The 13,027-nt window shown below is 33.2% G+C and overlaps 2 long non-coding RNA genes across 3 annotated transcripts; one reads left to right on the top strand and one right to left on the bottom strand.

Annotated features, from left to right (window-relative positions):
* The first annotated feature begins 3,391 nt into the window (after nucleotides 1-3,391).
* LOC126845307 (uncharacterized) lies at nucleotides 3,392-4,391 on the top strand. Its single transcript, XR_007686755.1, has 3 exons — nucleotides 3,392-3,457; nucleotides 3,678-3,710; nucleotides 4,199-4,391. It is a non-coding gene; the product is annotated as an uncharacterized LOC126845307 (long non-coding RNA).
* A 6,476-nt stretch (nucleotides 4,392-10,867) lies between these two features.
* Nucleotides 10,868-12,157, bottom strand: LOC126845306 (uncharacterized). Of its 2 annotated transcripts, none has more exons than XR_007686753.1 (3): nucleotides 11,693-12,125; nucleotides 11,445-11,646; nucleotides 10,868-11,140 (listed from the first exon to the last, which is right to left on the bottom strand). It is a non-coding gene; the product is annotated as an uncharacterized LOC126845306 (long non-coding RNA). The 2 variants fall into 2 exon arrangements; XR_007686754.1 differs by lacking the exon at nucleotides 10,868-11,140 and adding an exon at nucleotides 11,278-11,335 and having other exon boundaries at nucleotides 11,693-12,157.
* Nucleotides 12,158-13,027: the final 870 nt, after the last annotated feature.

Raw genomic sequence — 13,027 nt, forward strand, 5'->3', positions numbered from 1 at the left:
TTAGTCTTAACAGTTTTAAATACTGTAACCATGGTTTAACTACAGAGCAATCACTAATATCAGTGTTATTAGGCTGCATATCGATTTTCAGAGAACTACTATAAATATCTACTATTATAAAATCGATAAGAACTGTTTGACAAATAGATAAATATTTAAAAAATTTGATTTTTATAACTGCACTTGTTCTTTAATCAGGACCTAGACTGAAGGTATCTAAGTTAGAAATTGTGCCCCAAAATTCATCTTATAGTGCCCATTTAGCAGGGCGTCGCCCTTCCCGCCCCCCGGTAGTTTCGGCACTGGTAAACAATAAAAATTATTAATTGTACTTCTGCTTTTTTTTTTACTTCAACCTAACAAAAATTACATTCTTCGGTTCTTTTTTGTTTATTCAAGGCGTTTAAAATAGGCTACATGAAGCACATAAAATTGCCTATTTTACAGCCGTTAAGGCACCTGTATTCAATACTTCCTGTTCTGTGTCGCTAAACTGTTTTATAACATCTCTATTAAGCATCGACAAGCATTAAACAACCTTGGTCAGGCAGTAGATAAATGGGATGCAGTATTGATTGAGCTAGCGTTAAGCAAATTGGACAAGTTGACTCTACAACAATGGGAACTGTCGTTGGGCACAACTGATGTAGTTCCATTTTCCCAGTTTGAAATTTTTCTCAACTCTCGTATTAGGTTACTTGACGCGTTTGAAAGTGGTCAGCGAGGACTTGTTGTGTTTAACAGAAAATCCGACGAGCACAAATCTACCGGCTCAAAGAATAAATTGTGTTTATTACTCAAAGTTCTCCCTCACAATGTCCATTATGTCGCGGTGATCACTTGTTTCATCGATGTTACAAGTTCCGGAGTATAAAGGTTTCTGAATAACATGAAGTAGCAAAGGGATCGCGCATCTGTTTTAATTGTTTGTCACCTAACCACAATACAAAGAGTTGTTCGTCAAGCAACTGTCGCACTTGTTCAGCTCGCCATCATACTTTGCTGCATTATGATGCAATTAAGCGAACATCAAATGTTCAACCTAAAAAGGAACCAACACAATCCCTAGTTAAAGACTCAACAGAAAACTATCAACCTTCTTCGTCCTTAGTATTATTATTAGTCGACATAAAAATTAGTTGTGTACAGAAATCAGTCATACATTATAAAAATAATGAGGGCAGTAATAGCACAGTGCTGGCGTTACATTGAACTAAAAATATCCTAAATTTCCAGGTTACAGTTTAGTAGCTTTATCTATCACTTCCCTACGTGAAATAAAATTTGTTGACAATTGTACGCCCTATAAGCTGTGGTAGTCTATTACAGTTGTGATAAAAAATAACTAAAAATGCCAAAACTGGAGTAGAGAAATATGAATACATTGGGTTTTTTTTTTACATATATTTAAATATTGTATTAATTAGTTTCGTTTGCGTTTAGGGAGAGGAACATAATGTGGAACCGCACCCAAATGAACCTATATTAACAACAGAACACAGAGTAGACGAAGAGGAAGTCGAAGAGGTCCCACGTGGACCAACGCCGGATTTGGTAAGTCTAAAATACTAGAAATTGACTATGGCCAAATTTTATTCCCCCTTTTTTTACAATCCATAAATGCTTATAGACTAATTTCCTTAAAAGGGTTGGATAATTTTTCTTGCCACTGGCTTTCCTGGTACCACACTTCGTTCTATTGAACTAAAAATATCCTAAATTTACAAGTTACAGACTAGTAGCCTTATCAATCGCTTTCCTACGTGAAATACAATTTTTTACGAGTGTGCGCCCCATAAGCTGTGGTAGTCTATTACAGTTGTGATAAAAAATAACTAAATATGCCAAAACTGGAGTAGAGAAATATTAATACATTGTGGTTTTTTTTTACATATATTTAAATGTTGTATTAATTAGTTTTGTGTGCGTTTAGGGAGAGGAACATAATGTAGAACCGCACCCAAATGAACCTATATTAACAACAGAACACAGAGTAGACGAAGAAGAAGTCGAAGAGGTCCCACGTGGACCAAAGCCGGATTTGGTAAGTCTAAATTACTAGAAATTGACTATGGCCAAATTTTATTCACCCTTTTTTACAATCCATAAATGCTTATAGACTAATTTCCTTAAAAGGGTTGGATAATTTTTTTTTATTTTTTTTTTAATTGAAGTTTTTGGGGTTTAAAAAATCTGAAAATTAGACCATAGGTAAATTTAAAATATACAATTATATAAACTTTTTCTTTATTTTGTTTTTCAGCAACGTTATATGAATAACAGAGTAACGATATTAATAACAGAACACAGAGTAGACGAGGTGGTCGAAGAGGTCGCACGTGGGCCAAGGCCGGATTTGGTAAGTCTAAAATACTAGAAATTGACTATGGCCAAATTTTTCCCCCTCTTTTTTACAATCCATAAATGCTTATTAACTAGTTTCCTTAAAAGAGTTGGATACTTTTTCTTTATTTTGTTTTTTAATTGAAGTTTTTGGGGTTTAAAAAGTCTGAAAATTAGACCATAGGTAAATTTAAAATATACAATTATATCAACTTTTTCTTTATTTTGTTTTTTCAGCCACGTTATATGAATAACAGAGTAACGATATCAATAACAGAACACAGAGTAGACGAGGAGGTCGAAGAGGTCGCACGTGGACCAAGGCCGGATTTGGTAAGTTTAAAATACTAGAAATTGACTATGGCCAAATTTTTTTTTTTGCCTTTTTTACAATCCATATATGCTTATTATGCAATTAGCGCTCAGTGATACTAGTCGGTCCATACACTTATAAACTAATTTCCTTAAAAGGGTCGGATACTTTTTCTTGTACTTGCTTTTCTGTTACCACACTTCGTTCCATTGAACTAACAATATCCTAAATTTACAGGTTACAGTCTAGTAGCCTTATCAATCACTTCCCTACGTGAAATAAAATGTTTTACGATTGTACGCCCCATAAGCTGTGGTAGTGTATTACAGTGGTGATAAAAAATAACTAAATATGCCAAAACTGGAGTAGTGAAATATTAACACCTTGGGTTTTTTTTTCATTTAATTAAATATTGTATTAATTAGTTTTGTTTGCGTTTAGGGAGAGGAACATAATTTGGAACCGCACCCAAATGAACCAAAACCTATTACAGTAAGTCTGAAATACTAGAAATATATTGTATGAACTTAAGCCTTATCGATTGCATCCCTACGTGGAATATAAACTTTTGGCGACTGTTCGCCTTATAAGCTGTGGTACTCACAGCTGGGTACTGTATTACAGTTGTAATATAAAAATAAATATGCCAAAACTGGAGTAGAGAAATATTATTACCTTGTGTTTTTTTTGCATATATTTAAATAATGTATTAATTATAGCTTTGTTTGCGTTTAGGGAGAAGAACAGAGAAGAGTTGACATGGAGGACGAAGAGGTCCCACAAGGACCAAGGCCGGATTTGGTAAGTCTAATATACTAGAAGTTTACTATGGCCAATTTTTTTCCCCTCTTTTTACAATCCATAAATGCTTATTAACTAATTTCCTTAAAAGGGTTGGATAATTTTTCTTTATTTTGTTTTTTAATTGAAGTTTTTGGGGTTTAAAAAATCTGAAAATTAGACCACAGGTAAATTTAAAATATACAATTATATCAATTTTTTCTTTATTTTGTTTTTTCAGCGACGTTATATGGAAATGTTGGTTAGAGAAGAGGTAAGTACCAAAAATAAAAATTTGTCGTTTAATGAGATACTATGGGAATACGACCCTAGAATGCATGGACATTTAATCGACTATACTGGAAGATTCATTATGGATAAGACAATCAATTTCTATTAAACTATTTCGAATTTCGTAGTTTTTCAATTGAAAACTTTTGTTTATGTTATTTTACAATATGATGTCGTATTCAAATATGTATCTTTCTGATTTTCTCTCAGAGCTCTATCAACTTTTAAAATTTAAATGGTAACATCTATGTATATTTTATTGGCTCTTTTAATTAGTTAAGTGCGGTAAAGTTGTAAAATTCTCCTTCCCCTCTCCATATTTATTAAATATTTATTGTTATTTCAAAAATTTTTAATCAAATTATCGCTTATCTAAAAAGTTTATCAAATATTTATACATGGAACCTGAGTTTTAAGAGTTGATTACACCCTGGAAAGTTGTTAATAAAACAATTTTTTGATAATTTTCAGAGGAGGAAGCATGCTTGTATGAGGTGCAAGGAGTTCGGGCACCTCGGGCACCAGTGCCATCTGCCCTGGGTGGAGTCCAAAGAAAGTCCCGAACATTATGCAAGAAGAATGAGGGGGCGCCGTAGGCGTTAGAGATCACTCTAGTGATCTCAGTACATGCACCGTTCTATACCCTGTTCGCTAAGAGAGCATGCCGGCCAGTGTTGGGCAAAATCGTAATCATAACTACCATTACGTTTATAATCATGAAAATTTTAAGGTGTGATTACGATTACACTTATGATTATGGTAACGATTACTATTACACTCGTAATCACAACCTTTTTCTATGATTACGGCCGTATACACAGATTTCCTCTGTGATTACAGTCGTATTTATACTTTTTTCTGTGATTACAAGTGTAATCATAATTAAATTCGGGATTATGAATGTAATCGTAATCGTAATCATATCTCCGGTATCTGTGATTGCAATCGTAATAGTAATCATATCTCCGGGCCTGTGATTATAATTGTAATCGTAATCACACCTTAAAATTTTATGATTATAATCGTAATTATGATTACGACTACGCCCAACACTGATGCCGGGTTTGCGCGTGTAGACTGAAGACTAAGTAGCAAGACTAAGGCAGGCAGACAGAGCGGACTTACGGGGGAACGTTAGTCACATGCCGCAACCCAACGAAAATTGGCCGTTCTGCGCACCCCCCCCGTGGCACCAAGTGTGACTAACGTTTCCCCCGAAGTCCGCCCCGTCTGCCAGGCTTAGTCTTCAGTCTACATGCGCAAACCCAGCATGCTCTCTTAGCGAACAGGGTATAAAATGGTGCATGTACTTTTTGGCCTGGCTTTGATACCGGCACATCAAAGCCGACTAGGCCCTTATTTTGGTCGCCGGGGTTCCCACTCTAGCCGCATCTTCTCCGACTTCGATACCTCCTACCCTCTACTCTAGTCCCCAAATGCTTTTAATCTCCAGTTCTCCGGTTTTATCGGTCCAACCACCACTCCTTATGTCCTGGGTACTTGACCCTTTAGCTCATCCGTCGTCACTCTCCTCCGGCCGCCTCTTGTTGGCGCATTGAGAGGTGGCGCAGACACTCTTGTGGCGATCTCCTATCAACCTCGCTCCATTCCACAAGTTGCTCATGAACCTTACTCGCATGTCACTGGCCGGGCCAGTGGGAAAAGCCGGCGACATTTCGGCTACCGACTACCGTTTGACAGTGTTGGGCAAATGTAATCTGTTTAATTATTACGATTAATAATAGTAATCAGTAATCATCGTGTTAGATTAATACAATCATATAAATGTAATCATGATTACATTAATCTTTCAAATGTGATCATGAAATGATTAATGATTATATTTTTTTAACCGCCATAGGTTTTATGTATTACATAATACATATATTAAAAAAAAATATATGAGATGTCTAAGACGATTTGACCTTTGCAATATCATCTAGACAATTATTATTATTTTGTAATAAGCCTGGGGCGGTTAAACAATTTTTTTTTATAATGTTTTCATGATTACAATTGAAAATATAATCATGATTACTGATTACTTTTACAAAATGATAAAATGATTAATGATTAATTTAATCATGATTACAATGTTGTAATCGATTACGTAATCCAATAATAAATTAATCGGTTACGCCCAACACTGCCGTTTGAAGGGCATTACTGCCAATATCATACTACAATATACATGTATTCTTTTTTTTGTCCCTTTAAGCATTTTTGTATTGTCGTACCTATTGCACCACACCTTCAGTTTTGCGCAGGCGAACCTTCCCACTTCTGATGTGATGTGGTGTAAATAGATGAATAAAAGCCATTTAAATACAAACTCCACCCCATTGAATTGTAATAACTTCAAAGTTAACATTATAATTTTTTTTTTTATAAAAATTGTTATAATATCTAATGTAAAAAAAAATATTATGTAAAACCATCTGGTTAAAATCATATTATTCTTGATAATGTGTGTATAATAATATACAATAACCGTAATGTTAATAAATACAGTACTAATTGCTAAACAAAAAAAAATGTTTTTTATTTAACTAAAATACATTGATAATAATATACAAGGTAATGCAATGTTTAAAACCAATTGCGTAATGTAAACATTTTATAAAAAGTACAGTGTTGTTTAGGGCTTAAATTCATGTGAAATAAACACGTTGGGTATCCATCATCAGAGTGTAATTGATCTATGCGAGGACAAACAATATCTTCAAGGTTAATTATGTTAATATGTGATAAACTCATGTAAAATATCTTTTTTCTGTAGTCCATATATGGTTGTAAATGTTAAAGCATTTAAAATTATTGATAGTTCTTCCGCTTCATAATGAGGTGCCATTGAGTGAAGGTGTTTGGTTAGCCATTTGTTAACATTTTGTGTTTTAATGTTTAAAGATTGTGTAACATACATACCTACTTTTATATATATATATATGTATATATATATATAAATAAAAAATAAAAAAAGTACCAACCAACCAAGTTCATACTTACATTGGGTTCATTCGGTTTTTATCGAGAGCTCAGACAACACATCTGTCCTTTTTTTCTTTTTGTACTTTTCGTTGGTTAAAAATGGAATACGAAGTTTTCGACGGATTTCGTAAAAATAGTAAGCTACATCATAGTAATGATGGCTTTTTTTACCGCGTAAAGAAAGTGAGGCTATCGTCTACCTCACTAAGTTGTATAAAACCCAACTGCACTGCGAGAGGTATGATTTATTGCTATATATTATTTTAGAAAATTAATCTTTTTTCTCAATATGAATTATTTGTAACCCGATTGTAAATGGAAAACTGAAGCAATTAGTAGTTAGACGTAATCGTACTTATTTTACGAATACACAATAAAGCAGTGTACCATTTAAGTATAACTCAACAGAAGATTTTTTTTAATTAGGTAATACTCCACTTAATTAGAAAAATATCTTTTAAAAGGCTTGAAATAAAAACCGTTTTATTTGATTTTTTTTAGAAAATAACACTATTTTTCAAAGAAAAAAGGCCAGCACCATGAGTTGCCCTAGTACACAATTTATAGATTTTAATATGATCATTTACAAAAATTGATCAATGGGTTAACTATCATGAATATTTTGTGGCAATTAGTATTTATATTCATAATAATTTTTTATAATCCGATTTGGTATAAAACATAACAATGATTAAAGGGATTGAAAGCGGACGGTTTTTAAGGGGTTTTATAAAAGGCAATATTTAAGAAAAAAGCAACTTTTCGAACATTTTATTTAGTTACAGGTTACTTTGTAAAAGCTAGAGGCATCATTTTTAACTTTTACAATTTATTCTCCGAGTAAATCTCATTTTGTACATACAAGAAATTAATTAAGGGAATTGCATACGGTCGGTTTTAAAGGAATTTTGTATAGGCAATATTTAGGAAAAATGGTTTTAATAAATTTTTACCATGTCAATTAATTTACCGGTTAATTTGTATAAGCTTCATGGTGTTATTTTTAATTTAAATCATTTTGTCTATGAGTAAAGCCATTTTAGTTAATATAGTATACATATTTTGTTCCATCGCACAGGCTGAACCAGTGATCCGATAATTTATCTGAAAATATATTTGAATTTGCCATGAAGTTTACTTCATCGGTCAGGACACTTTTTTAAAATCTTATTCCTACTATGTACAAAACCCGTTTGAATATTATAAAAAATTTCAAATTTTAAAAGGGTAAAGGTAAAGGGTTTAAATTAAAAACCGAAAGTGTGCCCTGAACGATCCTAAGTAAACTTCATGACGAATTCAAATCTGTTTTTAGATTGTTTATCGGATCACCGTGTTGGCTTATGCAATTGAATAAAAATGATGTTTTGACTGAAAAAAATGACCGCATGTAATCCCCCCTTAAGACCTAAAATCTTGACAAAACTATGCCTACTTAATATGATTGAATTTTAATTCTGTATAAATATTTGGGCTCATGAGCTTTTTCCCTAGGTTACCGTGGAAGTCGGATTAATAAAACAATATAAAGGATACTAAAAACTTAAGAAATTAAAATAGGATTTAAACACAATTTTAATTGAAATATAAAATTATTTACACAATAACCTTGAAAAGAGGACGATTAACTTGACATTTTTTATATAAAATTCAAATTGGACATTCTACGTAGGCGTAATTTTGCCAGGATACTAGGTCTAAAACTTCGAAAAAACCAGTCCGCTTTTAATCCTCTTAAGGCTGAAAACAGTTTATAACATTAAACTCTTCTTAACACAATATTGTAATTTTTTTTATTATATAAAGGACTTATCAGGAATGATAGATTTGAGGTGATCGGACTTCATAATCATGATCCTGATATGGAATATTTGTCCGCTGTACGTGTAAAAAGCCAAATTCTTCATCGTTGTTCAACAGAATTGACCAGTCTTAAAGTCATTTATGATGAAGAAATAACACAGTAATACCTACCTTTAATAATAATTTAAAAATTAATATCAATGACGGCATTATTTATTACATTATTTAAACTGAGCTGATTAATTGTATTTAAAACTTGATGCCTCACAAACACAGGCGGAGGCAACTGTGGCAGCTGAGCTGCCTCACTTAAACCTATTTTATTGCATAGTGATCTGTGATCGCTTGGGTTATCCATAAGTTATTTACATAATATATATTTGTAATTAAAAAATCTAGCAAGCGTAAAAAATTGTTTAACCTAAATAGGCGTAAATAATTGCGTAGTTAATTATAATTTAAGTATATGTCGAATCAGTAAATTGATAAAATAGGTGTACGTCTTAGTACACTTTTGAAAACTAAGTCATGCTGTAAACTACGTTCATTTAAAAATGTCCGTATATTCCTCTTAATTTAATAGAAGTAGGTTAATTTAAGCATGTTGTAAGAGTTTTAGACTACCATTATTAATTATTTACAAACTACTAAAAAGACAAGGTTTTTTTAACACGCTTATATTAGCTTCACTTGTATGTATGTATGTTTGTATGTAACTATGTAACTAAAAGAGATAGGCAACCGAACGTACATGCGTGTATTCATTGTTGCACTGGGCCGATGTCACTACATTTAAAAATAACATTATATATTGCCTCCCCTGTAATTGAAGCCCGCAAACGCTTGTGGTCATTAAAATGCATATTAAAAAGTTATTTTATACATCTTATTAGTATATTTTCATAGAACACTAAATAACTGTATACCTATAAACGTATTTCGTAAGCCTTTCTGTTCAATAATAATAAAACAAAATTTGTTTTATTATTATTGAACAGAAGGTATTTAATACTTAATGAAAGTCCTACCGTTTTTAAATATAAGAACACTTAATATTAAAATTAAGTTCTCAAATCAATCACCTCAGCATAAGCATAATTATTTAGTAGTTCAAGACTTACATATTCTAAACTTAGATTAAACCATGTTAACACTCAATTGACGTACACCAGCTTCTTGCGAACTATGGAACGGGCCAGGGCCGAGACTCAGCCATCGATACCCCAGACTCTCTTGGGATATGCGGGCAATTTGTCCGACCCGAGGTACCGGCATCTATTTTTAACGTCTAGCAACGAGGAGTTGTATAGGGGCTACATAGATGGAGGTGTAGAAGCTGGCGAAGCAGTGGTTTTCATTTCGCCTGCAATGATGAAGTAATCATTTAATTAACAATGAAAAAATATGTGTTACAAAGAAAACATTGCCTTTGATCCCAAAAACATATTTCTTAAGTATTTAAAAAAAAAATATAACTTATTTTAAAGAAAAACGATTAAAATTTGTATAAATTAATTTCTTTCAATTAACTATTATGAATTATCTCCAACAAAAACCTAACAGAGAAAATTGGCCAAGTTCCAAGACTAAATATCAAAGTAGTGATATTTACATTTCAAAAGCTTATCTTAGGAGGAATCAGAGACATGTGAGTTAGAAAAACTGGGTGAATTGGTTCGTTTAAAGATAAACTGGCATTACTGAAACTTGGCCTAGCACACTACTGTGCTCTCAGATAGCTGCTTGTAATATTTTGTGGACAAGTACAGCAGCATATTTAATATCAGTCCAATAGCAAATAGTTTTAATACCAATCTTCACAAATTAGAATATATAATTGCTTACCTAGATGATTTTTTTTATAGACAATATTATAGCTTAAATGTAATTTTAGTTTATTAGGCAGTTCACATGAATTACATGTAGATGGCACGTTCAAATCGAGGCCTATTCAGCCTCAAACTGAACAAGTTTTAATTATTATGGCCATTTACATGGATCAGGTAATAGAAAATATATAATAAATTTAAAAAACGATTTTTATGAGTTTACGATTAGCATTTTTATTTATACGTTTACTTAGGCTTTTCCGGTTGCATTTGTGTTGATGACAAGGAAGACCGAGATCGCGTACCGGTGCGTGCTTGAATAAGTAAGGGATCTTATTCCAGGCGGTATTCAAGCAACAAACATCATTACTGACTATGAAACCGCATTAACCAATGCACTGAGGAATACTCTGCCAGCTGCCAACCTGCAGCGCTGTTGGTTCCACATGGTGCAAGTATGAAAAATGTTTTTAATAATTCTCTCATCATTTCTGGTGCTAAAAATATAGCATCGTGTGTTGCCATTTAAAAATGTTTATGGTAATTTATAGGCACTTTAGAAAAATGGTAAAGAGTTTGGCATGCGGCGACGTGAATATCGTAACGACTTGGCATTGCATAACATGTTCCGCATGTCGAAGGCTCTGGCCCTTTTACCGGTCGAGCACATAGCCGAGGGTTTTAACCTGATCAAAGAAGAGAGTAGTCACGCGGAAAACGAACAAATAGCTCGTCGATATATTAATTACTTCGAGAACCAGTGGATGAACCGTAAGTGTTTAGTACTGCAAACCTTAGAAAACAGTTTTTCAAATCACTTTGTATTATTATGGATATAATATTCATTAAATTTACCTAAATTAATAAGATTCATAATTATTGTACAGAAGCCTCCCCCTCCCCCAGTTGTAATACTAACAAAAGAAAAAAACAATTTGATTTTGTTTGATTTTCTCTCAATACTAACATAAAAGTGAAATGCGTACATCTATATGAAATAAAGATGCTTGATAATAATAAATAGTTAATTATTACAAACAATACCTAATATATCCTCAAAAATGAGAAAATAGTTATTTAAAAAATAATTAAGTTACCTTTGTACATAGTGGAGAGGAAATGGCAGAGTGGGTAAGGCATTAGTGTGTTTGGCACTCACTGTTGCCGGGCAAAAAATCGTCTGGTTAAAAGAAGCCGCCATCTCTCCGGCAATCACAGCTATAAACTTTTAAAACGCTCTTGACTCCAAAATACTGAATTTATTTTTATGTATATGAAATGCTCTGGGGTTAAAAAAAACTAAGCAAAAAAATTTTCTTTTATTATCTCATTGTATAATACTTACTATAGGAACCGGTGCGCAGAATTTTAGCGTTTACGGACAGGCCAGGAGGACAAACAATGATCAGGAGGTCTTTCACAGAATTTTAAACCAACAAATGAATACAACAAGACCGGGAATTTGGAATTTTACAGGTAAATCGAAATACTTGCTACAAAATAGTTAATTAGTTATAGAAAATAATTTTTTTTTTTAATTACAGAGGTACTCCTGAAAATTGAGGGTATTTATAGCCAAAAATATCAACAGCAGTTGGAGCGCCCCACCTTAAGGCCACGTCGTCCACTATATGTGCAGCAGGACAGAACATAAGAGCGCCGACTGAAAGGCTGGAGCAAGGCTGCCTTACTGTTAAGGAATTTCTCTCCTACACAGGCCACTTGGCCTATAACATAGGTATACCGACAATAGTACTAAATAAAGACTGCCAGGCGAGCAACCGTCCGGTAAAATACCATCCTCCTCACAGGCGACGGACTGGCGATTCGTCCCGGGTAGCGAATTCATCAAGAAATCATCTCATGATTGCACGTTGGGCCTTCATGGCCCGTTATGCTACAATTAAAAATAAAACCTTAATAAACTAAATTTTTTTAATAAGGAATATAACAGGTTATAAATAAAGTTGTTTTATTTTAACTTACAATTTAGAATTGGGAGATGGTGAGGAGCAAAATGCTCCCGTTGTTGAAGCTGCCGATTCTGTAGTTGAGGCTGCTCCCGTTGTTGAAACTGCCGATCCTGTAGTTGAGGCTGCTCCTGTAGTTGAGGCTGCTTTTGTTGTTGAGGCTGCTCCGGCTGTTCAAGCTGTCCAAGATAATAACGCCATTCTTCCCAGTAAGGCTCTGAACAGAAATATTAAAAACAATTTGTTAACAATTATAATAGTATACAACATATTTCTTAATGGCAATACATTATATTATATATAAGAAAAAGGAAATATTAAACATGCAATATTTAAATTTAAAAAAAAAACTAATAAAATGACTCGTACACCTAAATAATAAAAAAGGATACCCTGTAAAAATATATTTTGTCCATATCATATTAATAATAATTTTTATGACCATTAATATTATTGTTGATAATCCGTTTATATTTTTATTTATTTGTGTTAATAGTTAATGATGACTATCACATACCCGAGGACGACGACGAAGTTCTCGCGTTTATCGGACAAATGGAAAGACAACGTTTGAGAAGGGAGCAAGATAATATTCCATTCGTTTCGGCTAATTTAAATGAGGATATAACACCGCGACAAATAAACAGTTGTGGCATTTGCTTGGCAGCCACTAACACACATGCCTGCATTCCGTGTGGGCACAAATGTTT

Source organism: Adelges cooleyi, unplaced genomic scaffold (genome assembly GCF_023614345.1).
Source record: "Adelges cooleyi isolate 19-005CV unplaced genomic scaffold, UGA_ACOO_1.1 ACOO_flye_CR_arks_rails_tigmint_CR_PRNA_742, whole genome shotgun sequence".
NCBI lineage: Eukaryota > Metazoa > Arthropoda > Insecta > Hemiptera > Adelgidae > Adelges > Adelges cooleyi.